At 22.1% G+C, this 14,140-nt stretch overlaps 1 protein-coding gene across 3 annotated transcripts in view; it reads right to left on the bottom strand.

Annotated features, from left to right (window-relative positions):
* Window positions 1-14,140, bottom strand: part of LOC122497950 — a 150,191-nt gene that overhangs the window by 116,145 nt on the left and 19,906 nt on the right. The gene's annotated exons all lie outside the window — the stretch shown is intronic.

Here is a 14,140-nt window from a genome sequence, read left to right as displayed (position 1 = left end):
TAAAAATAATTGAATTATTGTGATGAATATTGTTATTTATGAAAATAATTGAATTTTGAAAAGAATTTTATTAAAATACCTCAAAATAATTGAATTTTTTAAAAAAATTATTTGTGTAAATAATTTAATTCTTAGAATAAATTTTATAATAATTTTTAAAAAAATTGTATTATTTAAAAAAAATTTAATTTAAATTGTATTTAAACCAATTAATTTCTTTCGAACAATTTTATTGAATTTTTTAAAATAATTATTCAATTCTTCCAAATAATTTTAAAAAAAGATTTTTTTAAATAATTGATTTTTTCGAGGAAATGAAATGAAATTTTTAAAAATAATTACATTTTTTGAGCAATTCCTGTAAAATTGTATTAAAAATAATTGAAATCCTGCTATGAATTTTATTATTTATGAAAATAATTGAATATTTGCTAGGAATTTTACTATAATTCTCAAAAGTAATGGAATTACAGAGAAGAATTTTATTATTTTTGAAAGTAATTGAATTCTTCATAAGAATTTTATGAACATTGTTTTAAATAATTAATTTTTTCGAAATAATAAAAAATATTATTGAAAATTTTATTAGTTTAAATAATTTAATTCTTGTGTAAAACTTTATTTGTGAAAATAACTCAATTTTCCGATTATTAATTTAAAATGGTAATAAAAATAATTGAAATTCTTCGATGAGTTTTATTATTTATGAAAATAATAAATTTTTTTTTCTAAAAATTGAATTTTCATGTAAAATTTTATTATTAGTGGAAGTAATTGAATTATTGTAAGAAATAAATTGCATAAAATTTTGTTAAATAATTGATTTTTTCGAAATTTTTTTGAAAATTAGCGAATTAAAAGTAGTGGAAATTCTTTAAAAAAAATATTATTTATATTCTTTGTTCAGAAAGTTGAATATTGTATACTAATTTTTTCACCTTCTCTATTCTTCAGAATAATTAAAATTTTTGTATTGAAGATTATTTTTAATTTAGGTATCAAATAACAATTTTTGCGAAATTCAATTTTCCTCGTACAAGAAAGTTTAATTATTTTCAATTTTGAAAATCCGATGTCAAATTTGAAATTAGTAGCAAAATGTATTAAAAGTTTTTTAATATTCCTTAAAGTTTAAAAATGTAATATAATTTGAAAATTTAATTCTAATTAGTTTTTCAGTTATGTGTCATAATAAGTATTTCTTTAAAAATAACTTAAATTAAAATGACTTGAAATTGTTTACAATAAATAGTGCAATAATTTGGCTTGTAAATAAATAATTACTTGATTCAATAGAAATATTTGTTCAAAAGAAAAATAAGTGAAAGAAATGCAAAGTAAATAAATAAAATAAATATTCGTTTCAATTGTCTAAGAATTTCCAAAAAATAAAGTGAATGAAAAATTTTAAGGACTTTATTGAGACATGTGTTCACTGTTTCTTAATGTGTGTGTTTCAGAAAGAAAATAATGATCCGTGACAAATTTCCATGTGTCCCATACACTGCGTGAGTAAAATAGAGTGAAAGTGTTGAAAATGGGGGTGTTGAGAGAATCTCCCTTGATTTTAGTTTTATGGGATTGTGCTCTGTCTTTGGAAACTCCCATATGTCGAGTTATTTCGATCACTGTGTTGGGTCAGTGTACCAAGATTTCCTGAATGCACTGTGTGAGGAGGACGAGAGAACCCGATTTAGCGGAGAGACGAGACCAACGACCATTTTCAAGATGCCACTCTCTCGTCGGCTCGCTGGACCGTGTATGAAGATAACAAAGCAAACCAGAATGAGAGAGCGAGAGAGAAGAAACACTCTTTCATTTCCCTAAACATTTTGGAGTGTACACCACACCACCGCATATCTTTCGCGCCTTTGCCATTTAATAATTACTTCATGGAAACAGAATATTCATTTCTTCATGGGAATTTTCAAGAACTGAATTTTCTTTTAACCAAATTTTTACTTAACAATTTTGCAATTCTTACAATTTTTCCAAGTATTACAATTTTTGCAATTATCACCATTTTTGCAATTCTTCCAACTTTTACAATTTTTAGAATTTTAATTGGATTCTGAAAAAGATAAAAATTCTAAAAGTTGGAAGAATTGCAAAAATTGTAATAATTGCAAAAATTGTAATACTTGAAAAAATTGTAAGAATTGCAAAATCGTTAAGTAAAAATTTGGTTAAATGGAAATTCAGTCCTTCAAAATTCCCATGCAGAAATGAATATTCCGTTTCCGTGAAGTAATTATTAAATTACATTATTTTCATCCCTTTCAGAATCCGTTTAGGATTCTAAAAATTGCAAATTTAGAAAATTCATTAAAATGGAAATAGAAAATTTTGAAAACATTGTAACTTGACTCTTCGAAAGCGAAAAAGAACAGAAGGCGAATTTTCCAAAAAATTATAAAAAATCGAAAACCTATTTCAATTTCAAACTATCTGAAATTTAATTATTTCTAAAATTTACATCCGTAATTCTCGGAAAATTTAATTATTTTCGAGAATTCAATTATTTAAATACAAAAATTCAATTTTTATTTCTGAATAAAGTTATCAAGTTATTGAATAAATGAAAATATGTAACCAAAAATAATAAAAATAATTTCTTTTTAAAATTGTTAATTTCATTTCTAAATCAACTATTTTCAATAATTTTTCGAAAGTTCTTCGAGAATTCAATTATTTAAATACAAAAATTCAATTGTTAGTTATAAATAAATGTTATTGAATAATTGAAAACATGTAACAGAAAATAGTAAAAATAATTATTCTTTAAGGAATTATAATAAAAATTTTTTTTAAAATTATAGTTTTTTAAAAGTTTTCCAAATAATTATTAAAAGAATAGATATTTCAAATATATACATTAAAAAAACTTTAAAATAACTAAAATTTAGTAATAAATTTGAAAAATAATTTAATTTCCTAAAAGAAATTTTGTAAAATATTAAAAAATAACAAAGTTTTAGAAGAATTTCAATTATAAATAAAAAAACAGCATTTCTTCAAAATTTTAGTAGAACTATTTAAAAATCTAATCAATTTTTTGAAGAATTTTAATCCCAAATTTTGGAAATGATTGATTTTTAAAAATTTTTTTATATTAATTCTAACAAATTTTAATGTAACTTTTTGTAGAGATCTTAACTTTCGGAAATATATAATTGAAAATATTAAAAATAATTGAATTTTAATAAATTATAATAAAAAACATTCTAAGAATTAGTTTTTTAAAATAATTTTTTAAAGAATAGCCTTTTTAATTATATAAAATAGAAAAATTCTCAAAAAACTGAAAATTTAATACAATTTTTTGAAAATAATTTAAATTTTTTAGAAGAATCTTTAAAAAATATTATTGAAGAATGTTAATTAAAAATATGAAATACACGATTTCACAAAAATTTCTTATTAACAAATATAAAAGTAGAATTTTTGAAAATTTTAATTTATTTTTTGAATAAATTAGATTTTTTGGAAAATTATGATAAAAAATTCTCAAAATTAGTTTTTTAAAAAAATTGAAATGCAATTTTCGTAAATAATTAAATTTCTTAGAAGAATTAGAATCTTAGAAAATTTTTCTTAGACATCTTAAGAAACTAATTAATTTTTTGAATAATTTTAATTAAAAATTTCAAAAATTGATTGTTTTTTTCACAATTTTAAATGATTCTAAAATATTAAATTTTAATGTAATTATTTTTTCCAGAGATTTGAATTTTCGAAAGCATGTAATTGAAAACAATGAAAATAATGAAAATAATGAAAGTAATTAAATTTCAAAAAATTATGATAGAAAAAAATTAAATGAATTACTTTTTCAAAAAAGTTTTCTAATAAAATTTTTTAAAACTAATTTCCATTAATTAATATTTTTTCAAATTTTCATTTGAAAGTTTTCCATTATAATTTGTTGAAAATTCAATTATTTTTCTAATTTGCTTTAAAAATTCTTCAAACTTGAATTTTCAAAAATTTTGATTTCAATTTTTTTTAATAAAATTTTACAATATTTCGAAGATGTAATTTTGTTAAAACAATTATTCAAAAATAATTTTTGAGTTTTAACTATAATTATTTTTCACACACTGTAAATATCGAAATAAGTGTCGTTTTATATCAAAAAATGGTATTTTGTTGCAATATTTGAAAGAAAAATCGAAACAGTAGCATTTTTTTAAAATAAGTGAAAAAAATTCGCCTTCTTTGAAAATAGTTGAAAAATATCGCATTTTTTGAAAAACAGTCGAAAAAATTCGTCTTCTCGAAAATAATTGAAAAATATCGCCTTTTTTGAAAAAAGAGTCGAAAAAATGCGTCTTTTTTGTAAAAAAAAAGGCAAAAAAATCCAAGATCTGCAGATGTATATTAATACAATTATTACTTTTTCACCCGTAGCTTATCTCTCTTTAGGTATATTATTTTCCCTCTAGATTTCTCGCCATCAAAGGTCAACGAGTCGTTCATTCGACATAAAGCTACATTTTCAAACTCGAAGAAGGATCTAATATATCCCACGGCATTTAATTTGCATTTGCGGAAGTGAATTATTCTCTGATGATACATTATTGAGATTAACGGCTGTATGTTAATACCGCAAAATTAAGAATTTATGCAAGTCACACGTGACTCTACATTTCTATAAATAATCACTCTCGTTTAATGCAGACACTAAATTTATAAATAAACAAGATTTACTCTATTCAACGTCCAAGAAATATCCACAGTCATAAAAAATTATTACGATCCAAAAGAAGTATTGAACTCTCCAAAAATTGTAATAGGCGCACTGATTTCTCCTCCATCCTTTCGATTAAAAACTCGACATTCGATTTATAATTCCTTCTTTCACCCTCAACAGATGATATGCGTAGGGAAATGCAAATAAAACGGACCGACGTGTTCGGAATTCACTGCAGAAGATTAAATGTGTATATGAGAGGCAACCGGAAACGGTTAAATGTAAAATTCCAATAGTCAATCCTCAAGCATCACTGTCTGTAAACGAAAAATATTCAAATGAAACACAATGGGAAAAAGTACAGAAATTACAAGGGAATATATAGAAAAATATAGAAATTACAAATAGAGAAATTATGGAAAGAAGAAAACAAATTATAGAGAGGAAATAAATTTCGATTTCTCCCAAAGTATCACTTTTTCTTCCCCTCATAATTCAACACCTCATAAAGTGACTAGGGGGTTAATTTTCCGATCCGAAATTGGCCCTATCTCATCATATCGTGTGTATCAATTTACCCCACACTCTCATTATCTGATTTCATGCTTGAAACTCTATGATTTAATAATAAATCTATTAAGGAAGTAAAGGAATATGACTCCAGGTAAATTTTCCTGCTATTATAAGAGAGAGAGAGAGAGAGAGAGAGAGAGAAAAGGAAAAAATGTAATAGTAAATTATGAGTGCTGGAGGTTCAGGAAAGCGTCAATCAACATTTGTTGAGCTCGCAGCTGTTGAGCTATTCTTTTCTTTCCTTTCTTTCAAGCCTTTGCTTTTCTTGGATGTACATATATATATATAAAAGATTATGCGAGTAACGTCGTAATCGGCATGCAGTGATGCGCAAATGCGCTCTCACCCACGCACTCATGATGGTGGTTAACTTAGGTCAGTTGCTTGAATTAGCCAGACAGTCTGATCGATACCAGATACATGCGCTTTTTTTCTCCTCTCTACCACTATATTATCCTCTTTACTTCCCTAATAGACATCGTAATTGGATCATCATTATTTTTTCCCTCTAATAATTTTTCAAGTCTTTAAATTATTATTTTTTCAATAATAATAATAATTCTTTTCGCTAACAATAATTCTATTCTTTCTTTTTCCCTCATTTCCAAATAGAATTTTGACTTGATGCTATATTTCCATAGGAATTAAGATTTTCAAAAATTTCAAATTTACAATATCAGGGTGTCTACAACTAATCTGAAAAAAATTTACACATTTCTTGGTTTTCCAGGCCTTTTAAATTTTTTTTTTTTTAAAGTTTTAAGAATCGACATAATAAGAGGTTACAAAAAATGTATTGCTTAAATTTTATTTGATATCACTTATTATAAATGACGTGAGAGAAGTTCACAACGTTTGTCATCAACTATTTGAAGAAAAAAACTGTTTTTCATTCAGAAATCATTGTTTTAACTTTAAGTTTACGAAATTACAAATATTCGTAAATTCTTCAACATATATTAGGAAATAAAAACTTCAAATGATATAAAAAAAATTCAATTAACCTTTTTAAAAAAAATTAATTTCAAAATTCAATTATTTATAAAAATTCACGCTACATTGCTATTAATATTCAATTATTATCTAAAATTTTATTCATTTTTTAATCAATTTTTATTAGAATTCAATTATTTAAATACAAAAAAAAAACAATTTATTGAATTATTGAATGTTTCTTAAAATTGAATTCTCATAAAGAATTTTACTAAAAAATTTTTAAATTGATGGCGAATTTTAATAAAATTTTTAAGAATAATTACATTTTTCGAAGAATTCGATTAAAATTGTATTAAAAATAATTGAATTCCTAAAAAGAATTTTATTATTTTACGAAAATAATTAAGGGGCTGGATGCTATAAGGGGATATGCGCAATGTTAAGTGAATGACGTTTATTCCCTTATAGCATCCAGCCCTCAATTGAATCCCAGTAAAAATTTTATTATTTATGAAATTAAAAAATTGAATTATTGCGAAGAAAATTTATAAAAAATTTGTAAATAATTGAATTCCTGTGAACTTTTTATTATTTCATGAAAATAATTAAAACTTTTTTAAATAGTTAGATTCTGTTGGAAAAATTTTATTAAATACATATTGAAAAACATTGAAATGAGGAACATTTTTGAAAATAATTGAAATTTTAGTAAAATATTTGAAAATAATAGAATTTTGGAGAAGAATTTTATTATTTATAAAGATAATTGAAATTTTGACGAGAATTTTTAAAAATTTCGAGTCCTGAATTTTGTATTTTAAAAACAAATTGACTTATTTTACGAAAAGAATTTTTTCAATGACATTATTTCTGCTTTTCTTTTGATCTTTCTGAATTTTAAGTGGTCAATCTTTTTCTATTTGATTATATGTTTGTGGTTCACTTTATTTATCGAAATAGAATAGAATTGCAAATTGGAAAGCCAATATTAATTATTACTATTAATTTTTTACTAAAAATTTGTAAAACTAATTGTGTACATTAAAAATATTGTTCAAGAGTATTTCAATTATACGCAATTTTTTCAATTAAATATATAGGTATCTATTTAAAACTTTAGATAATTTCAAAAAAGAACTTAAATAATAATTTTTAAAATTTCTGACTTGTTTGTTTTCCTAATTTCTTAAACTATTTCTCTTTTTAAATGTTTTGAATTTTAAAATTAAAGGACTTATTAAAAATCATTGAATTGGAAATAATTATCAGAAAATTTAAAAATAATTGAATTTCTTTGAAGAATTTTATCAAAATTTTTGAAAATAATAGAATTTTTGCGAAAAATTGAATTATTTATGAAAATAATTGAATTTCTGCAAAGAATATTATTAACATTTTTGAAAATAATTTAATTCCTGTGAAGAATTTATTACAATTATGAAAATAACTAAATTTTGTCAAAGAATTTGTTTACAATCTTTAAACATAATATTGAATTCCTACGAAAAATTTCATTTATATTTTTGAAAATAATTCAAATTTTTCAAAGAAGTTTTTAAAATGTTTAAAAATAATTTTATTGTTTATGAAAATAATTGAATTGTTTCGAAGAATTTTATTCAAATTTTTAAAAATATTTTATTGATTTCAAACAATTTGATCAAAATTTTTGAAAATAATAGAATTCCTGCGAAGAATTTTATTATTTATGAAAATAATTTAAATTTAAAAAAATTTGGAGAGAAAATCATAAATCGAGATACAGCGAAATAAAAACCTATCAAGCCAACAAAAAAAAATATTTATAGAAAAACGTGAACTAGACAAACGGTTGAGTCAGAGAAACAACAAATGATAAACTTTATCTCGAGTTGAAGGTGGAAAATTTCTGCGGAACTAAATTGACTTTTATCAAGACAAGTTTTGTTCTAAAAAATAATTTTTCAAAATGTAGATTTTCGCTTTTTTCAAACTAACCATAGTTTTAAATGAAAAAATTCTTTTTCTAAAAAATGCTTCTTTAAACCATTTGTTAAAAACAAGTATTTCTTTAAAACCATTTCTTTTAAATATTTCTATTGAACATTTTTCAAGAAAAACGTTTCTTTAAAGTAGTTAAAAAAAATATTCTTTAAAAACTTTTTTAAAAAAACTTTTTTTAAAACAATTTTTAAAAAAACATTATTTTAACTCAATTTTTCGCTAAAGAAAAAATTGTTTTTATAAACATTTTTTTTTCATGACTGAAAAGAGCTTTAGAGAAACATTTTTTTCGTAATTGAAAAAAGCTTTATAGAAACATTTTTTTCGTAATTGAAAAAAGCTTTAGGGAAATAAAAATATGAAGAAAATAAAAATATGAAAATAAAATTATATAAAAATAAAAATATGAAGAAACCGATCACTCCGAGTCTTCGACTCGGAGTAATCAACTTCTTCATGTTTTATAATAAATATTCTTATAAGTTTTTAAATTTCAAAAAGGTTTGAATTTGAAATTTTTGAAAATCTTGATTACAGTGGGAAAATAATAATGATTAAATATTTATTGAGAAAAGAAGTTATTGATGTTTTCTATTAATTTTACAATCGTTTTTAACAAATAGAAATTTTGTTAATATTTTTTCCAAAATAATATTAAAAATTTCTTAAACAAAATTTGGTGTATAAAATTTTTTTTACTTAAAACTTGTACTTTGTTTATGAATTGTAATTGAGAAGCAGAAAATGTGCAAAATATTTTCTACTTTATAATTTTAATTTTCCAACAATTAAAAAAAGGACCTAAAACGTTTGTTTCAAAATGCTAATTTTTTTATAGAAACAAAGAAATAATGAATAATAACATCAATAATTTTTTTAGATTATAAATAAATATATTTTTGAATTATTTGAAAAATAATGATAATATTACTAAATTAGAAAAATAGTAAAAAATAAAGAAGTATAATATTATTATCTATCAAAACATCAAAAAAACAAAAGTATGCACAACACTGTCTAACTTCAAGTGAGGACAGAATAGACAGAATACGACGATTATTATAGTTAATGATTAATTTTTTTTTTCTAAATAGAAAAAAGTTTTTTCACGGAAGTAAAACTGATATCTTGGGAATATACAGGATGGGCAAGTCTGGACACTACACAGTTATATATATTGAATTTACAGGATTACAAAAGCGACTCTTGTGAAGTCTAGTCTGGCTGTGTATTTTTCCACATTGTCGAAAGCTCAGTGGCCCGTAAATTCCCTGATCGAGGCCTATTCGAGTCGTCAGATTTCATTGTCATTGTCCGTCTCTCAAAAATCATTGTCCGACTGTGTGTACATTTTGTATATAGTATACGAGAAACATATATAGATACAGAGAGGAGAATGAACTAACCGGCCCTAACGAGGCGCCGCGCCTTCCCACATGACGACTTTTCAGTAATAAAGAACACTGGTGGGACGCACACGCGGAAGAATCAATTGACAATAAAAAAAGAAAAAAAAGAGAGACAGACAATTGTTTTATTTCCCTTGCTACTTTTTTCAATACACATTGTAATACCAAGTGTTCCTACCACGTCAATTTTAATTACAATTAGTTCAAGTAATGTAATTAACGGACTGTAAATAGCATTTGTTCGAAATTAATAACTGGAATGTGATCAATAGTTAAAATTGTCTATTATTACAAAATTACTATATGCGAATAACAAAATTTTGTATTTTCAAATATAAAGTTTAATTTTTGAATAATTTCTGATTTTAATAAAATTCTTCTTCAAAAAAATTTTATTAGGATTTTGAAAATTTTTTTAAAAATTCTTCCCAAAGATTCAATTATTTTCATAAATAATAAAATTTTTCAAAGGAATTCAATTATTTTCATGAATAATAAAATTTTTCAAAGAAATTCAATTATTTTCATTAACAATCAAATTTTTCGAAGGAATTCAATTATTTTTAATTTAATTTTAGTAAAATTTCTCGAAAATTAAATTATTTTCATTAATAATAAAATTCTTTAAAGGAATTCAATTATTTTCATTAATAATCAAATTCTTCGGAGGAATTCAATTATTTTTAATTTAATTTTAGTAAAATTTCTCGAAAAAATACAATTATTTTAAAAAATATGAATTAAACTCAATTTTTTTTTTAAATTCTGATAAAATTCTTAGAAAGAATTCAATTATTTTTATAAATAATAAAATTCTTCTCAGTAATTCTATTATTTTTAAAAATTTTGATCAAATTGTTTGAAATTAATAAAATATTTTTTTAAATTTGAATAAAATTCTTCGAAAGAAGTCAAATATTTTCTAAAATTTTAATAAATTCTTCAAAGCAATTCAGTTATTTTTATAAATAATAAAATTCTTCTCAAGAATTCAATTATTTCCAATATAATATTAATATAAAATTCAATAATAAGTGTAACATTGTAATAAAATTCTTCGCAAGAATTTATTATTTTAGAAAAACTTAAGGAAATTCTACAAAAGAATTTAATTAAAATTTTCGAAAATTTTAATGAAATTCTTCTCAGCATTGGATTATTTTTATAAATAATATAATTCTTTGAAGAAAATTTTTTAAAGCAACTCCATTATTTTAGAAAAATTCAAGGAAATTCTTCAAAAAAGAATTTAATTAGAATTTAAAAAAGTTTTAATAAAATTCTGGAAAAGACTTCAATTTTTTTCAAAAGTAATAAAATTCATTACCTACTATAAGAATTAAATTATTTCTATGAATAATAAAATTCTTCGGAGGAATTCAATTATTTTCAATACAATTTTCATAAAATGTCTTAAACAGATTCAATTATTTTCAAAAATTGTAATAAAATTCTTGGCATGAATTTCATTATTCTCTTAAAAATTTTAATAAAATTCTGGGAAAAAATTAAATTATTTTCATAAATAATAATATTCTTTATAGGAATTCAATAATTTCCAAAAATGTTTGATATAATTTTTCTAAGCAACTCAATTTTCTTAAATTGTAATAAAATTCTGCAATAAATTCCATTTGTTCAAAAATTTTCAAAAAATAATCAAATTTATCGCAATAATTAAATTATTTTTATATGAATAATAAAATTCTTCTCAGGAATTCAATTATTTTTAATAATTGTAATTAAATTCTTTGCACAAATTCATTTACTGTAACAAATAATAAAATTCTTTGCAGAAATCGAATTATTTTCGTAAATAATAAAGTACTTCACAGGAATTGAATTATTTTTTACAATTTTAATAAAATTTCTCGATAGAATTCAATTATTTTTAAAAACTATGATAAAATTGTTCATAAACATTCAATTACTTTGAAAAAAAATTTCAATTACATTTCCTGAAAGAATAAAATTATTTTTAAAAATTTAAAGAAATTCTTTTAAAGAATTGAATTATTTTCAAAAATATTAATTCAATTGTTTTTAATAGTTGTAATCAAATTCTTTTCAGAAATTCAATTGTTTTCACAAATAATAAATTTTTTTGAAGGAATTGAATTGTACACAAAAATGTTAATAAAATTCTTTGCACAAATTCAATTATTTTCGTAAATAATAAAATTCTTCGCAGGAATTGAATTATTTTCAAAAAATTTAATAAAATTCTTTGCAGAAATTCAATTATTTTCATATATAATAAAATTCTTCGATGTAATTCAATAATTTTCAAATTGTTTGATAAAATTCTTACGCAAGAATTCAATGATTTTCAATACATTAATTAAAAAATTGAAAACATTTTAAAAGTTAGAAAACAAAAAATCAAACAACTAATTTTAATCTACGAACAGTTTGGAATCTAACAGTATGGGGACCTGACTGTAATTAAAAAGACGTTTTTAACAAAAAGAAAAAATTTTTGGTTGTGGAATTTTTCCAGGCACGAAATAAATATTTCGAAATTTGCTTTATTACAAAGCAATTAAAAAAACAATTGTAACAAATAAGGAAAAATTAAAATTGCAATTTTTTTAGTTCCAGTTACGGAATAAATTTTCCAAATTCATAATATTTAAAATTATTTTCATATTATAAAAAATATTTCATACATTTAAAAATTTCGGAACAAATGTTTTTTTTTTTAGAAAATTGTTATCACTTTCAAGTAAGAAAAGTGTCTTGACATAAATTTCCTGCAATCGGTGCTAAACTGTATAAAGACAAGAAGATACTTAGGGAAATGTCAAAAAGCGAAAGAAAAAAAGAAGTGCTCTATATTACGATCGATTAAAGAGACATAACTGCTCTAGATGACAAGAATGACCGTCTGAATTCTTTTTTTTCTATTTAAATATATATCGTGAGATAATTTCTAGTTTTAAGAATGAAGTCAATGAAACTCTTTAAAATAAATTGAAGCCCTGCTTTGATAAATGGGAGCAGGAAGAAATAAATTGCAGAGTATGACTGAGAGTCAACACAATATATGTACTGTCAAAGAAGAGAAAAAGAGAGAGAAAAGGTGAGAAAGAGAGACAAACAGAGAAAAAAGAGAAGAAGAGAGGGAAAGAGAGAAAAAAGAAAGAAAGGAAGATTCTCCCCCAGAATTACAAAAAAAAGAAAATCCAGAGGGATATGTGAGAAACTAAAACAATGGCGAGTATGAAGTAGGATTGAAAGATGAGCGAGGAAATAGAGAAATGGAAAGGGTGGTAGTAGCTTGCAGATATCCTTGAGGGGAATACTTTTCGAGAGGAATGAAAAACTTCGAAAAAAGTAACATGGGTAAAATGGAACAAGCACTTTCTCGTGCTACTTTTCTTTTTCCAATAAAAAAAAACGAAGAGGCGAAAAGAAAAACAACCAGAATCATTAATTTTTCATTTATCAAAAAAGTCACACCTAATCCTAAACTTTTCTTTCCCAAAAGAAAAATTTGAAAATTAATTTTTGATTGTTTCCTATTGATCATCTCCACCTAGAATATCTATTTAACAAGGTGTCTACTATTTTCGTTCAACAAAATTCCCTGTTATTTCCCGGCTTTGTCCTAATTTTTCCCGGTTTTTTTTCTCATCAAATTTAAATTTATTTGATTTATCTTCCAAAATTTTTATTAGAGTTTTTATGAATAATAAAATTTTTTTGATGAGTTTCTTTAAATTTTTTGAAAATAATGTTTTTTTTAAATAATTTTAATTAAAAATTTGGAAAATAATTAAATTAAACAAAGAATTTTATCAATTTTTTAAAAATAAACTTGTCTGTTCATAATTATAATTGAAATTTTGATTAATTCAATTTCATTAAAATCTATTGATACTAATTGAATTTCTGCAAAGAATTTTACTGTATTTATAAAAGTAATCAAGTCCTTCTAAAGAATGTTATTATTTATAAAAATAATTGAGTTCTTGCGAAGAATTTTATTAAAATTTTTGAAAATAATAAGCAGTAATAATTAATTGTGTACTTAATAAGTAATAAAAATTTAATTTGCTCAAGAAATAAATAAATATCAATTATTTTAACATTTAGAAATTTTAAATTATAAAAATTTAAGAGAAGTTCAATGATTATAATTATTGAATAATAATATATACCTATAACTTTTAGAAGCAAAAAATTGATTTAAAACTTTAAGAAGGACTTTATATTTTAAAATCGGTGACTAACTTCCCTTGATTATTTACGAAAAATTTAAATAAAATTCTTTAAAAGAATTTAATTATTTTCAATAGAATATATAAAGAAATTTTAATTATTTCAAAAATTTTCAACTATTTGTTTATAAAAATTCAATTACCTTGAAACAATAGAATTGCAAAATTTCAAAAATCCTATTTTTTAGAATTTTCAAAAAAACTTTGCGAAAATTCAATTTTATTAAAAAATTTTAAGTGTGTATCTTTTTTTAAATTAACTAATAAAAATTTTAATTATTAATCTTCGCCATAAGAAACATGAATACATTAGAATGCGACTC

This window comes from Leptopilina heterotoma, unplaced genomic scaffold, assembly GCF_015476425.1.
Source record: "Leptopilina heterotoma isolate Lh14 unplaced genomic scaffold, ASM1547642v1 Lhet_14, whole genome shotgun sequence".
Taxonomy (NCBI): domain Eukaryota; kingdom Metazoa; phylum Arthropoda; class Insecta; order Hymenoptera; family Figitidae; genus Leptopilina; species Leptopilina heterotoma.
Note: the sequence above shows the minus strand (reverse complement) of the source record. Positions and strands in the feature narration are given on the sequence as shown.